The sequence below is a fragment of the Microtus pennsylvanicus genome, chromosome 7 (genome assembly GCF_037038515.1).
Source record: "Microtus pennsylvanicus isolate mMicPen1 chromosome 7, mMicPen1.hap1, whole genome shotgun sequence".
Lineage (NCBI taxonomy): Eukaryota > Metazoa > Chordata > Mammalia > Rodentia > Cricetidae > Microtus > Microtus pennsylvanicus.
In genome coordinates, this window is record NC_134585.1 from 22665876 (window position 1) to 22678247 (window position 12372).

Below are 12372 nucleotides of genomic sequence, written 5' to 3' on the forward strand. Positions count from 1 at the left end.
CTAGCTCAGGGAGACATGATCTGGTAAACCCCTTGGAAGGTTTCCGAAGGATACTTCTGGTTCAGAAGGATCTGGTAAGCCTCCTCAGCTCAGGAACTGTAAGAGAATGCCGTTGGAGTGGTGGGGAAGTGATGAGAAGTTCTTTCTGGCGGTTAGGTGTGTGGGGGTCAGTATCCAGTGGCCATCTTTTCTCAGGCCCTTCTGTACTTCCCCATATTTTACTGTTGGACAAAGTAGGCCTGTGGCCCTCCCTGGCTGTCTTGGAACATTCAATTTCTATGTCCTGATTTTTGACCCTTGACCCCAACCTATGGCTTATATCCTTGGCCAGGAATCATTGTCAGCTTCCCCTAAAGACAATGCTCTGAGGGGCTTCTTTGGTGACTGCTGTGTGGATAGCCTGGGCCTATTCTTTCTTCTCCCCTTCTCTCTCATTTCTTCCTTCTGTGTTTCCTCCTTTCATCCCCCCTCCTGTCTTTTTGCTTATTTATTTTTGAGTTGGTGTCTTCCTGTGTATCATAGACTGTTCTTGAACTTAGTATGTGGTCCAGGCTGCCACCCCTTCCCAAATGCTGGGATTACAGGAATGGGCCACTACGTCCAACTTGGGTTCAGTGCCGTAGTCTTGGCTGCTTGCTCACTGCTGCCTTGCCATTTGGAGAGGAATCACAGGGCCTGGGATGGCACAACTGAGGCCAGTGCTTACCATGGAACCCAGCTTCCAGGGCATGGATGTTCACGGTACACACACAGACTATGACTTATGGGATTGCCATATATACCTGCCACTGCCGTCAGGCAAGCCGGTTGTGTGGGGCTGTGACTTTGTTGAACAGAGCATGGCCAGCCAGACTTCCTGCCCCCTGGAGGTGAGCAGATGGGCGGCAGACAGCCTCGCCCTCCCACGGGACCCGTAGCTCATCCTCTTCATTGTGTTTGGTTGGGATGCTGGAAGCACAGACAGCCCTGGGAGACTTCATAGTAAAGTACACGGGTGTCACTTTACTTTTGCCTTGAAGCTCTGCCTACCTGAGCAGCCTTGTCTCTGCCAAGGTTAGCCTGGTGGGATCATGGAGGATATCTGGTTGCCAGTACTGATGCTTTTATTGTACTAGTACGTGGGGTGAGATGGGGGAGAAGTTGGAGCAGATTCAGAGAGAGAGAGAGGCAGTTACCATCAGCCAAGGAGATCCTGTCCCCAGAGCAGTCAAGGCTGCAGAGAGAGTGGCAGGCTTTCATGCCAAGCCTAGCCTGCTTCGAGTTAATTCTGCACTCACTTGGCTTGTGTTAGAAAGATCCACAGCTACAGATTGTGGGCAGGGAATCCTTCTTCATCCCTCTCTCACCTGACAGTAGGCTCTGGATGCCTGGTCTTTCTCTGTACCTTAGGCCCCTTTCCTTAGGGCGTCTTCAAGTCTCAGTGCTAGAAAGCCCTTTGAGCCCCTGAAACATAATGAGTAGTTATTTTCAGGATGTAGCCTGCACCTGCTGGGAGCCTGACATTCTCAAAGCTTCACTCAGGCTGCACAGAAAAGCCTCGGGCCTCTGGGATAATCAGATTCATTGAGGACAGTGCAGAAGGACTTAGAGGTGGCAGAGGCCCAAGAAGCAGGACCACCTGTCCCATGCAGGCAACAGCCTGAGCATTTCACAGCTGGCTTGTTGGCCCCCTACTCATAGCCCTAGGAAGTCGCATCTATTGGCTTGTTTCCTACCTACCACTTCTGCCGTTGCAGAATTTGACAGGCAGTTGTGGAGAAGGGAGAAGGAAAGTCCTGGGCTTCCAGCCTAATGTGCATGGGGTGTGAGTGGGGGCTGGGTTCCATCCCCAGTAACACACACACACCACACGAACCACTGCCTTGAAATGAGTTGCTTTTAACTTTGAGCAAAAACAAAAAACAAAACAACAACCACGAAACCACTCCAAAACCAAAACCAAACAAACAAATGAAAAAGCAGTAGGTTTTGGGAGAGCGATAAAGGCATGGGACCAAAGAGAAGGCACGGGCAGCTTCAGGCTATATTTCTTCCTCATAAGAACTGAAGGAGGTGGGATGCTGCCGGCATCTCATGAGTGGAGACCAGGGAGCCCCTAGCATCCTACAGTGCATGGGGCAGCTCCCCAGCCAGTGTCAAGTTGTCCACAGTGGCAGGTGAAGCCCCTGCTCTAAGGTATTTGCCCCCACTGCTACGTACAGGTATGGATGTTTTATAAGCCTGAGAGGAAACAGCTCTCACCCCAATAGAAGGCACAGCACAGATGCTGCCCCTACCCAGCATGAGAATCATGTTAGCAAAGAGCGAAGCGGGCCTTCCTGTCCCCAGAGCACTTTTACCTATGGCAATTCCACGTTAGCCACCACAAAGGAGACTCCAGACATCCTATTTTCAGGACAGTGGCTCCCTAAATAGAAGTTAGTTTTAATCAAACAGATGCCATTGATTAAGTCCAGGCTCCCGAACTGGAAATTTGTCCCTCTTCGTCCTCCACACCATAGAGATACTCAGTGGGTTTAGGAGGCAGAAAATGTTGCATTTTGGGCTTGCCAGGCCTCCTCGTGCCTCTGTTTATACGCAGGCAGGCGGACCTGCCTGGGACATCAAGGCCGCTGTGTTTCCTAAGTAGGTTGTGGGGAAATAAATGCTGAACGTTGTAGATGGATGAAAAGGTCTCTGTTGTGCTGGGCGGGTCTGTCCCTGTGCTCTCCGAGCCACCCTGCACAAACAACCTGGATCTGAGGTGGGCCAGACAGCCCCATCCCAGGGGAGCTATGCAGGCCAGCCCTTAGGCTCTGGGGAACCTTGGAGACACCATTTCCCTTACTGGGTACTGATTGGCAGGCAGGGGACACCGCTCACTGAGAGTCCACACCAGCCCTTTGAAATATAAGGTCGTGCTCATTGGCTTGGGCTAGGGGACAAGTTAGGAGACTCGGCATCCTCCTTTCACCTCCGTGCTGGTGACTCCAGGCAGGATTTGTTGATGTGGCACATGGGGAAGGGTGGTACCTTGGCGAGGTATGCTCCGAGGGGACAAGGTTTTGGCGCCAGGCCTAGCAACTGTAGGGGTCAGGCCGAGCACCAGGAAGACAAACCAATGCTGGGGAACCCTGTGTTTAAATCTAGCCTGGGCTGCCTTGTGAAACCCCTGTCCCTTCCCTCCTCATACAGAAATGAAAGAAAAGGGAAAAGAATATCTGGTACCCAAATCGGTAGACGGTCTCTAAAGTCCCAGGTTAGTTCTCCCCAAAATCATTAAAGCCACCAAAAGCCAGGAAGGGCTAAGAAATGGTGGCAGATATATGACCTGCATTATTGTATCCTGGATGAGGTCCCCTCCACCCCACCTCCCAGCAAAATAGGAAGTTAGGGGGACACTGGAGGGCCAGAGTGATAGATACACAGACTTGAGTTAGTAATTTCCTGCCAGTGTAGATTGGCTCATCCTGATAACTTGAACCATACTTATGCAAGATGCCGGCAGTGAAAACAGATGGGCACACTGTGCATGGGATGTCCCTACTAGCCTGGCAAATTCTCTGCAAGCCTAAAACTTCTCTGTTAGGAGAGGTTCCTTAGGAGTTGCGTATCTCTGCTCTGGAACACCTGGGACCAGAGTGTTTGGGGTTTGGAATGTTTGCATGCCAGCGGCAGCAATCTTGGGGAGAGGATTCAAGTCGAAACATGAAGTTCACACGTGTTTCATGTTCACCTTAGATACATAGCCAGAAGGCAATTTCAGATGTTATTTTTAGTGCACCTGATTTTTTTGACAGCGACCCATCAACCAGCCCAGGTGTGGAATTTTCCACCTACAGTGTTAGTGTTACTCTGGCAGTCAAAATAAATAAGTAAACAAATAAACTCCAGAAATTAGAACCCATTTCCAGATTTAGGATGTTCAACCTGTAATTCAAAAGAAAACGGAAAGCCAGGCGGTGATGGCGCAGGCCTTTAATCCCAGCACTCAGGAGGCAGAGGCAGGCGGATCTCTGTGAGTTCTAGTCCAGCCTGGTCTACAAGAGCTAGTTCCAGGACAGGCTCCAAAGCTACAGAGAAACCCTGTCTCGAAACACTAAAAAAAAAAAAAAAAAAAAAAAAAAAAAAAAAAAAAAAAAAAAAAAAGACCTGGGATGCTCTCCACCCTGGACAGAAAAGCAGTCAGTGGGGGAGATGCTCACTGTGCTAATGATAGGCCACTGAGTGCTCAGCCCTAGCAGGACATTCTTATCAACCCCGCCATCAACATCTCAGAAGACGAGGTGGGGAAGATGTAAGATGGAGGGCGGGGAAGAGTGCCGTGGGATGCTATCTTCTGAATATGAACCACTGCAGTTGTGATCACTTGCAAAGGTCTATACAAGAACAAGCCAGTCAGAATCCTTACCTAGCTAGGGCAGGCAATGATCTTCAGGCCCCACTCCATACCGGGGATAGTGGCAGTCACAGGGGAATGGAGAATTGTTCTCTATTGAAGATATATGAACTGGCAGGTTTCCCATGCTCCAGCAGATGGCTCCATGCCCAATGATGTGTGTGCGTGCACATGTGTGGTGTGTGTTTGTGTGTGTGTGTGTGTGTGTGTGTATGTGTGTATGAGACATGAAGTTGGGAGGGGGATATGTTTTTGAGGGCATGAAGAAAATTGAAGGAGGAACATGGGGAATAGATATGGTCATATTTCCTTATATAGATGGTTGAAGTTCTTAAAAAGCAAGCAAGTAGGCAGGCAGGCAGGCAGGGCTTCCTCTTCTGTCTGGAAAGATTGCTAGGATTCAGGGAGGGAGGTGAGGCAGGGAGGACCCCCGTAGGCTGGGTTAGCACCTAGTGGCAGTTGGTGCCTCTGCCTCCAGTTGGTGCCTTAGATTCCAGGGTCTTGCCTCTTGGTGCTGTTTCTGCTCTGTCTCCTGGCCTGAAACCTGCGTGAGCCCTTTGACAGAGGTGGACAGTCTATCCTGCAGCTCCTCCCAGCATCGTCCCTCAGGAGAGAGGGAATGCAGACCGCAGGTCACTGTACTCCGTGGAGCTGTCTGCCCTAGCTCTGCCAAGGAGAGACTGGTCTTGATGTGGAACCCGGGGGAAGACTGCCCACAGCCTTCTCATGTTCTTCTGGGGGCCTGGTTTACCCCTCTAGCCGCAGACTGAGGCTGGGGCTCTCCCACCTCAGGCTCAGAGTCTAAAAAAACGTATAGTTCTCATACCGCAGGACTGTGGGGGCCTGACACCCCAGGGTGAAGGGGAGGGCGTCTTTGCTAATGCTGTTTTGCTCTCCATTGGGCTAGGAAACCCTCTTCTGCAACCTGGGAAGTCTTCTGTGATCTGGAAGTCAGACTGTGTGTTTTGGGAAGTGGGTTATTTGGGAGAAGGTTCCAGAAAGTTTCGAGGCATAGGGTCCTGGCTCAGGGTCCCCTTCCACTGCCGTCCTCCATTTCACTCCTCTCTGTCACAGAGGATGCTTTCTCTCCACATCTGTCCCGCTGAAGTTGCTGTGTTCAGGGCTCGGGTGCATGGCGCTCCCGTGGCTTCCCAGTCCCATCTCCCCAAATTGCAGCTCATGTCAGTGGGACCATCAGACATCGGGCAACAGGGTTTCTCCACAAACCTACCCTCCCAGGAGCCATATTTCTGAAAGGAGACCTGAGGAGACACAGCTCGAGGTGCGGAGGGCTGCTGGTGCACCTACAGCCCTGGCTAGTAAGAGTTCAGCTTCTGTCTGCTTCCTCCTGGTGCCATCCTCCGCTAGCTCAGGGCTTCTGTGCCTGGCTAGGGCTGACTTTGTCCTCTGATCTCTCTGTACTGGGCTGTGGGAAGCCCGCTTGCTGTCACCCTGAAACTGTCTGGACAGCCCTGAGTGTAAATAGGGGCCGCTGTTTAAATCCCAGTTTCCCACTTGCCAGATGGGGGGCCTTGGGCAGTTACTTAGCCTCATGGAATCTTGGACCTGAGTTCAAATCTCTGGGACTCACAAAGAAAGCTGGGCATGGATGGCCTTTAACCTCGCACTATGGGAATCAGAGACAGGAGGATCCCTGGGCCTTACTGGCTGCTGGCTTAGGTTCCGGTTCAGTGAGAGACCCTGTCTCAAGGGAATAAGGTGGAAAGGGACAGAGCTGGACACCCAGTGTCCTCTTCTGGCATGAGCATGTACACTTGCCCATGGGGGCACACACCCTTACACACACACTTGTATACGCACAGTCTCTCTCTCTCTCTCTCTCTCTCTCTCTCTCTCTCTCTCTCTCTCTCGCGCGCGCGCACGCACACACACACACACACACACACACACACACACTGAAGAAAAGAAAGAATGAATGAAAGAGAATCTTGTTTCCTTGCTTATAAAACTGGAATAGTTCTGTTCTCTAAGATGGTTAGGAGGTGGTGAAGAAAGCCTGGCCCGGTGCCTGGCACACGGTAGTTATTCTGGGAGCAGCAACGCACCCCTCCAGCCCAGCATTCTCCACCTGACCCCTCCCTTCTGCTGTTTTGTCTCCCCTTGGCCAGCATCCTGACCTTTGCTTGTTTTTCTGGTACACACCCAGTGGCTATCTCAGGCCAATAGGTGATGTCAAACCCTAACCTAGGAGTCCTGGCAAAGGTGGCCTTGAACTTGGATTAGAGGTGAGAAGTGAGGAAACCAGACACTCTGTTCATTCTGCCATGTGGGTGTGTGTCTTGTGGCCATTCTGTGTCCAACCATGGGAAGCAATTTCTAACTGTTCCCTGACCCCCTCTCCCACAGCCATGGAGACTGAGGGTGTTGGGCCAGGTCCTGGATGTGCAGCCAGGGGGGATTTTGTCAGAGGGTCCCTGTGAATGTGTCCTAGGGTTGATAGGTTCCTGGGCCTGCCAGGTAGCCACACCTCCCTCTGGCTGTGGCACCATGTGTAGGGGCAGTTTCTGCTAATATGATGGCCCTATCCAGTCACTTTTCTGGCCCATGTAAAACACGACATAGTTCCAGCCAGATCGACTCTGAGCTCCCGACTCCAGGGCCAGGACTGGCAGGGGTATTCGAGATGAACATGCCAGGGCCCAGAGAACTGGAGCAGAGGCTTGGGAGGGCAGGGCCTATACCGTCTGCCAGTGTCCTAGGCTGGGTGGCAATTGGAACAAGGATCATTGAAAGCCTTGATGAGGGGCTGGAGAGATGGTTCCGCAGTTAAGAGCACTGGCTTCTCTTCCAGAGGACCTGGGTTCAATTCCCAGCACCTACATGGCAGTTCACAACTGTCCATGACTCCAGTTTCAGGGGCTCTGACACCTTCATACCAATGCACATAAAATAAAGTTAAATAAATTATGTTAAAAAGTCCTTGATGAGTAGATGTGGTCTGCTGAGCAAGTGACCAAAATGAGTATGGTTGTCCCTCTGTCCTAACGGGATCCAATGGGATAGTTTCTAAGACCCCACCTCTGTAGATGCTCAAATCTCCTTTGTAATGTATACAAGTTTCTGATTGCCACCCTCCAGCCTTCTGTCCCTCCAATCCTGACTCTTCCCCCCGTCTTCCTCTCCCCCCTCTTCCTCCCCTGCTTCCAGTTCTGGACTTTCGTCCTGGTTAAGTTTTCCTCAACTTGACACAACCTCGAGTTATTTGGGAAGTGGAACCATAATTGAGACAATGCCTCCATCACATTGACTATAAGCAAGTATGTAGAGCACTTTCTTCATTAATTCCTGATGCGAGAGGCCCCAGCTCACTGTGGGTGGTACCACCCCTGGGCAGGTGGTCCTGATGCTAGAAGAAAACATCATGAGGAACAAGGCTGTAAGCAGTGTTCCTCCATGGCTTCTATGAGTTCCTGCCGTGACTTCCTTTCATAATGACGTTTGGCTGGGTTTGTAATCTCAAATAAACCCTCTTCTCCCAAGTTGCATTTTGCTCATTTTTGCTGTTGTTTGTTTGTTTGTTTGTTTGAAAAACTAGGCAGGCCGGGCAGTGGTGGCGCACGCCTTTAATCCCAGCACTCGGGAGGCAGAGGCAGGCGGATCTCTGTGAGTTCGAGACCAGCCTGGTCTACAAGAGCTAGTTCCAGGACAGGCTCCAAAACCACAGAGAAACCCTGTCTCAAAAAACCAAAAAAAAAAACAAAAACAAAAACAAAAAACTAGGCAGGCATTCCACCTTTGAGCTGCAGAGCTGCAAAACCCTCAGCTTTTGTGATTTACAGCATTGCAGGATGGCTTTGATTGAGTTTTTATTTAAGATTTTCTTTCTTTCTTTTTTTTTTTTTTGTTTTTTTGAGACAGGGTTTCTCTGTAGCTTTGGTGCCTGTCCTGGAACTAGCTCTTGTAGACCAGGCTGGCCTCGAACTCCCAGAGATCCGCCTGCCTCTGCCTCCCGAGTGCTGGGATTTACGATTTTCTATTCTGTCATGTGCATGGGTGTTTTGCCTCCGTGTCTGTGAACCACATACATGCAGTACCAATAGAGACCACAAGAGGGAGGCAGAGCTCCTGGACCGGGAGTAATAAGTTTTGAGCGGCTGTGTGGTTGCTGGGAATTGAACCCAGGTTCTCTGGATGAGCAGCCAGTGCTCTTAGCCACTGAGTCATCTCTCCAGCCCTTTAGATAACTTTGAAAAATGGATGCAATGTAAAAACTGTGCACATAGCTGCTAGACTGTATTGGTTAGGAGTAGTGGCAAAGGAAAAAAAAAACAAAAGCACGTGTTTTATATAAAAGTTTTTCCTCAGATTTCCAGTGTACAGTTGGTTAGGCCTGCAGGTGCAAAGCCTTCCAACACAGAGGGCTGGCTGCCACACGCAGGATCCAAACAGCATTTTCAACAACCCATAGACTCGAGGACACATGGAAAACAACAATAACTCGGGAGTCCCTCCAGATGTCCAGAACCCAGTATATATCCTTACTTAAATGTCCCAGTTGCCTCTGTCTTCTCTTTGTTCTGGGACAGGCTGTGGAGTTGTGTGTCACTGATCTAGTTGAATGGTGTGTGCCTCTCCTGTCTTCCTTGGGCCATCTTAGAGCCCACATACTGTACTGCCCCAGCCCTGTGTAGAAGAAGGGCTGTGTTCTGATGCTGGAGGGGCTGAAAAATCAGGAGTCACTTCTCATGGGGCTACAGAGGCGGCTCAGCAATTAAGAGTACTGGTTGTTCTTCCAGAGGACCTAGCTTTGATTCCCAGCACCCACATGACAGCTCAGAGCTGTCAGTAATCCCAGTCCCAGAGGATACAAGGTTCTCTTTTGCCTTCCGTGTGCAACAGGCATGTACTTGGTGTGCCAACATACATGCAGCCTCATACATGTAAAAAAGGTCACTTCCCTGCAGGTATCAGTAAAATGTCTTGAGGTTGGCATTCCGTGGGTGTGGGGGTGTAGCTGATAGAAGCTGCAGGCTTCCTAGGATAAGTCTCAGGCATGTGGGCAGAGGAAGCTGCTGTCGTTACACAATGAAAGCACTTTCTTTCTGTGAAGTCTTTGCTCTGGAAGATGGGAGGAAACCCTTTGCCCCGGGCCTCTCCATCATGTCTTGCGGTGGGGATTGGCAGTGTGTGTTTGTCCGCAGCAGGCACTGGGCTTTGGTCTCAGCACTCAGTTGGATCTAGTGCTAGACTTTGGTCTCAGTACTCAGTTGGATTCAGACACAGGCGCCAGGGAAGCCGATGGCAAAAGCCCAATGCTGGCTGCTCTGAGGCCTGCACATTCATATACAGGGGCCACTGCCAGCTCTGGGCACTGGGAGGATGGGCTGCTGGCTGGGCTCTGTAGTGTAGGCAGCTTCTAATTCATGGTTCTGGGCCCACAGCCTGGTTTCATCCTGTGCTGGCTCATCAGGTCTCCATTCTGGGTTTCCCTCCTTGCGGGACTCATGTGTTGAGTTAGAAAGGATGTGTTCTCTCTGCTTAGTGGGCAGCCACCCCTCCACAGCCTGTAGGTCGGTTACTTTCTATATGCGGTGAGACTGTCCAGATCCCAGAAAGCCATGCGGCAGGAGTCAGAGGTCACCCCTTTGTGTCACTGACAGTGCCTCTGGGCTTGCGTCTCACTTGTGGGTTCCAGACACGTATATGGGGGCGGCCCTCAAACAGCCGTTGGTATTTCCATTCTGCAAAAAAAAAAAAAAAGGAGCTCCGTGCTGTGCCCCAAGCCAGCTAGGTGATTTAAAAAACAAAACAAAACGAAACAAAAAAACAGAGCTGAGGGGGCTGGAGCGATGGCTCAGCAGTTAAAGTACTGTCTTTCCAGAGGGCCAGGGTTCGACTCCCAGTCCAGGTCTTTCCCATCTGTCACCCCAGTCCCAGGGGATCCCACACCCTCTTCTGGCTTCTGTGGGAACCGCATGTCCTTGGTACACAGACATACATACGTGGCAGGTAAAACACTCATAAAATTAAAAATTAAAAAAAAGAAACCAGAGCTGGGATTTGAACCCAGGACTCCAAGGAGCTGCTTTATCATTGCCTACATTGACTGGCTGAGGAAGTTCTTTCTCCCTAAGACTCCCACCTGCTATCTGGGATGTTAGTCACATCGGTGATGGCATATTCTATGCAGACACCAGGAATCACAGTTAAAGATACAGAACATTTGCCCTGGAGCCAGCAAAACACAAACAGTATGTTCAGCATAAACTATCACACGGGCATGCACGTGTGATGGGAGTTTGTTAACTGTAGTCATTTTTTTGTTGTTATTGGTTGCTAGTGATTTAATTTTCTTTGTGTGTATGTGTGTGTGTGTTTACAGTGAAATATTTTGTTTGGTTTTTAAGCCTTTACAAAAGCCTTTGTGTATGAGTGTGTGTGTAGGGGGGTGCAGGTGTGCAGGTGTGTCGGGGTCCAGCCTCAACAGGTTTGTACATTCCAGGGTAGGGGCGTGTGGATTAGAAATGCTAGGTAGAAAAAACAGAGATACAAAAGAAAAAGACAGAGATACAGAATAGAGTCGGGAGGGCAACCGAGTGAATATTGAATTCACCCACATTTATTTTCCATAGGCTTTGTACATCCCAATCCCAAAGCAGGGGAACAGAGTAATTACCTCTTCAATACCCGAAACATCAAGCAACTATACCCTGAGTTAAGAATTCTGTTGTTAAGGCAGGACATTCAGGGACCATACCTTAGGCCAAACATTCATAGGCAGCCACACCCTGGGTCAAATCTCCTGTCACAACCTTGAAGGGGCAAGAATAGGCCTGAATCATCTGACCTTTGGTCAAGCTGGAGGGAATCTACATCCTTGGGCTCCAACACAGGTGTGTGGTGTGTGCGTGGCACACTGACTGTGCAGATCAGACAGCAATTTGGGTTGTCGTTTCTATCTTGCTTGAGTCAGGGTCTTTTTCATCATTCACTGCTGCAATCACCAGGCTGGGTGGACCGCAAGCTTGTGGAGATTCTTCTGTCTCCATCTCCCATCTCTCTATAGGAACCCTGGCATTACCAAGGCGTGTGCCATTTCACCCTGCTTTTACTCAGGTCCCCAGTTAACTCAGGAGATGGACATCCTCAGGAGAGGGTGAATAACCCATCCTTGACGCCGGGTGGTGGTGGAGCATGCCTTTAATCCCAGTACTTAGGAGGCAAAGGCAGGCAGACCTCTGTGTGTTCGAGGCCAGCCTGGTTTGCTGAGCTAGTTCCAGGACAGCTAGGGCTGTTACACAGAGAAACCCTGTCTTGGGAAAACAAAAGCAAAAACAACCCATCCTTGGGAGTAGATAAACAAGCTCACTCCCTCTCTATCCAGGTTTCCTGACAGGGGAGTACCTAGGACTGGGTTTCTGGATACAGCCAGTGGGGGACTCCCCAGTCTCCCAGATCCTGGACCCGTGAGACAAAAGGATTGTTCAGAGCTGAGCTCCTTTGCTTGATAGAGTCTAAGAATGTCCAGGGTGCCTTGTTTAAACGCAGATCTGACTGGGGAGACTTGGCTGTGAATACTGTTTCTAAGATGATTCTGGGTGATGCAGCCACTGTCCACCCAAGGGCCCTTGAACATTGTCCTATTCTGGGATTTCCCTTGGGAAGGGTCCATGGCTTGGGCTTCACTGTGTGGGCACCACCAAGTAATGCCATCCCAGGATAACTGGAAAATACTTAGCGATGTTACAACAGGGAGCTTCAGAGGGGACCCTTGAGTTGGGTGACTTCTCTGGAAAGACCCTTCAGAGGGGGACAGATCTTAAGAGGGGGACAGATCTTAAGAGGGGGACAGATGAGCATCTTGATGAACATGTTGGTCAGTCACTAAGCTTCAAGCTATCCCTCTTCCCATAGATGTGGGCTCTGTGGAAAGAGCTCAGAGTTGGGATTCAGTGTCTAGGGTTTGAATCCCAGCCATGTGTCCTTGGGCACGTCATCACCTCTCTTGGCCTCAATTTCCTTACTTGGTAAAT

The 12372-nt window shown here is 50.2% G+C and overlaps 1 protein-coding gene across 2 annotated transcripts in view; it reads left to right on the forward strand.

Annotated features, from left to right (window-relative positions):
- Adamts14 (ADAM metallopeptidase with thrombospondin type 1 motif 14) overlaps positions 1 to 12372 on the forward strand; it is a 67468-nt gene that overhangs the window by 24430 nt on the left and 30666 nt on the right. The window lies entirely within an intron of this gene.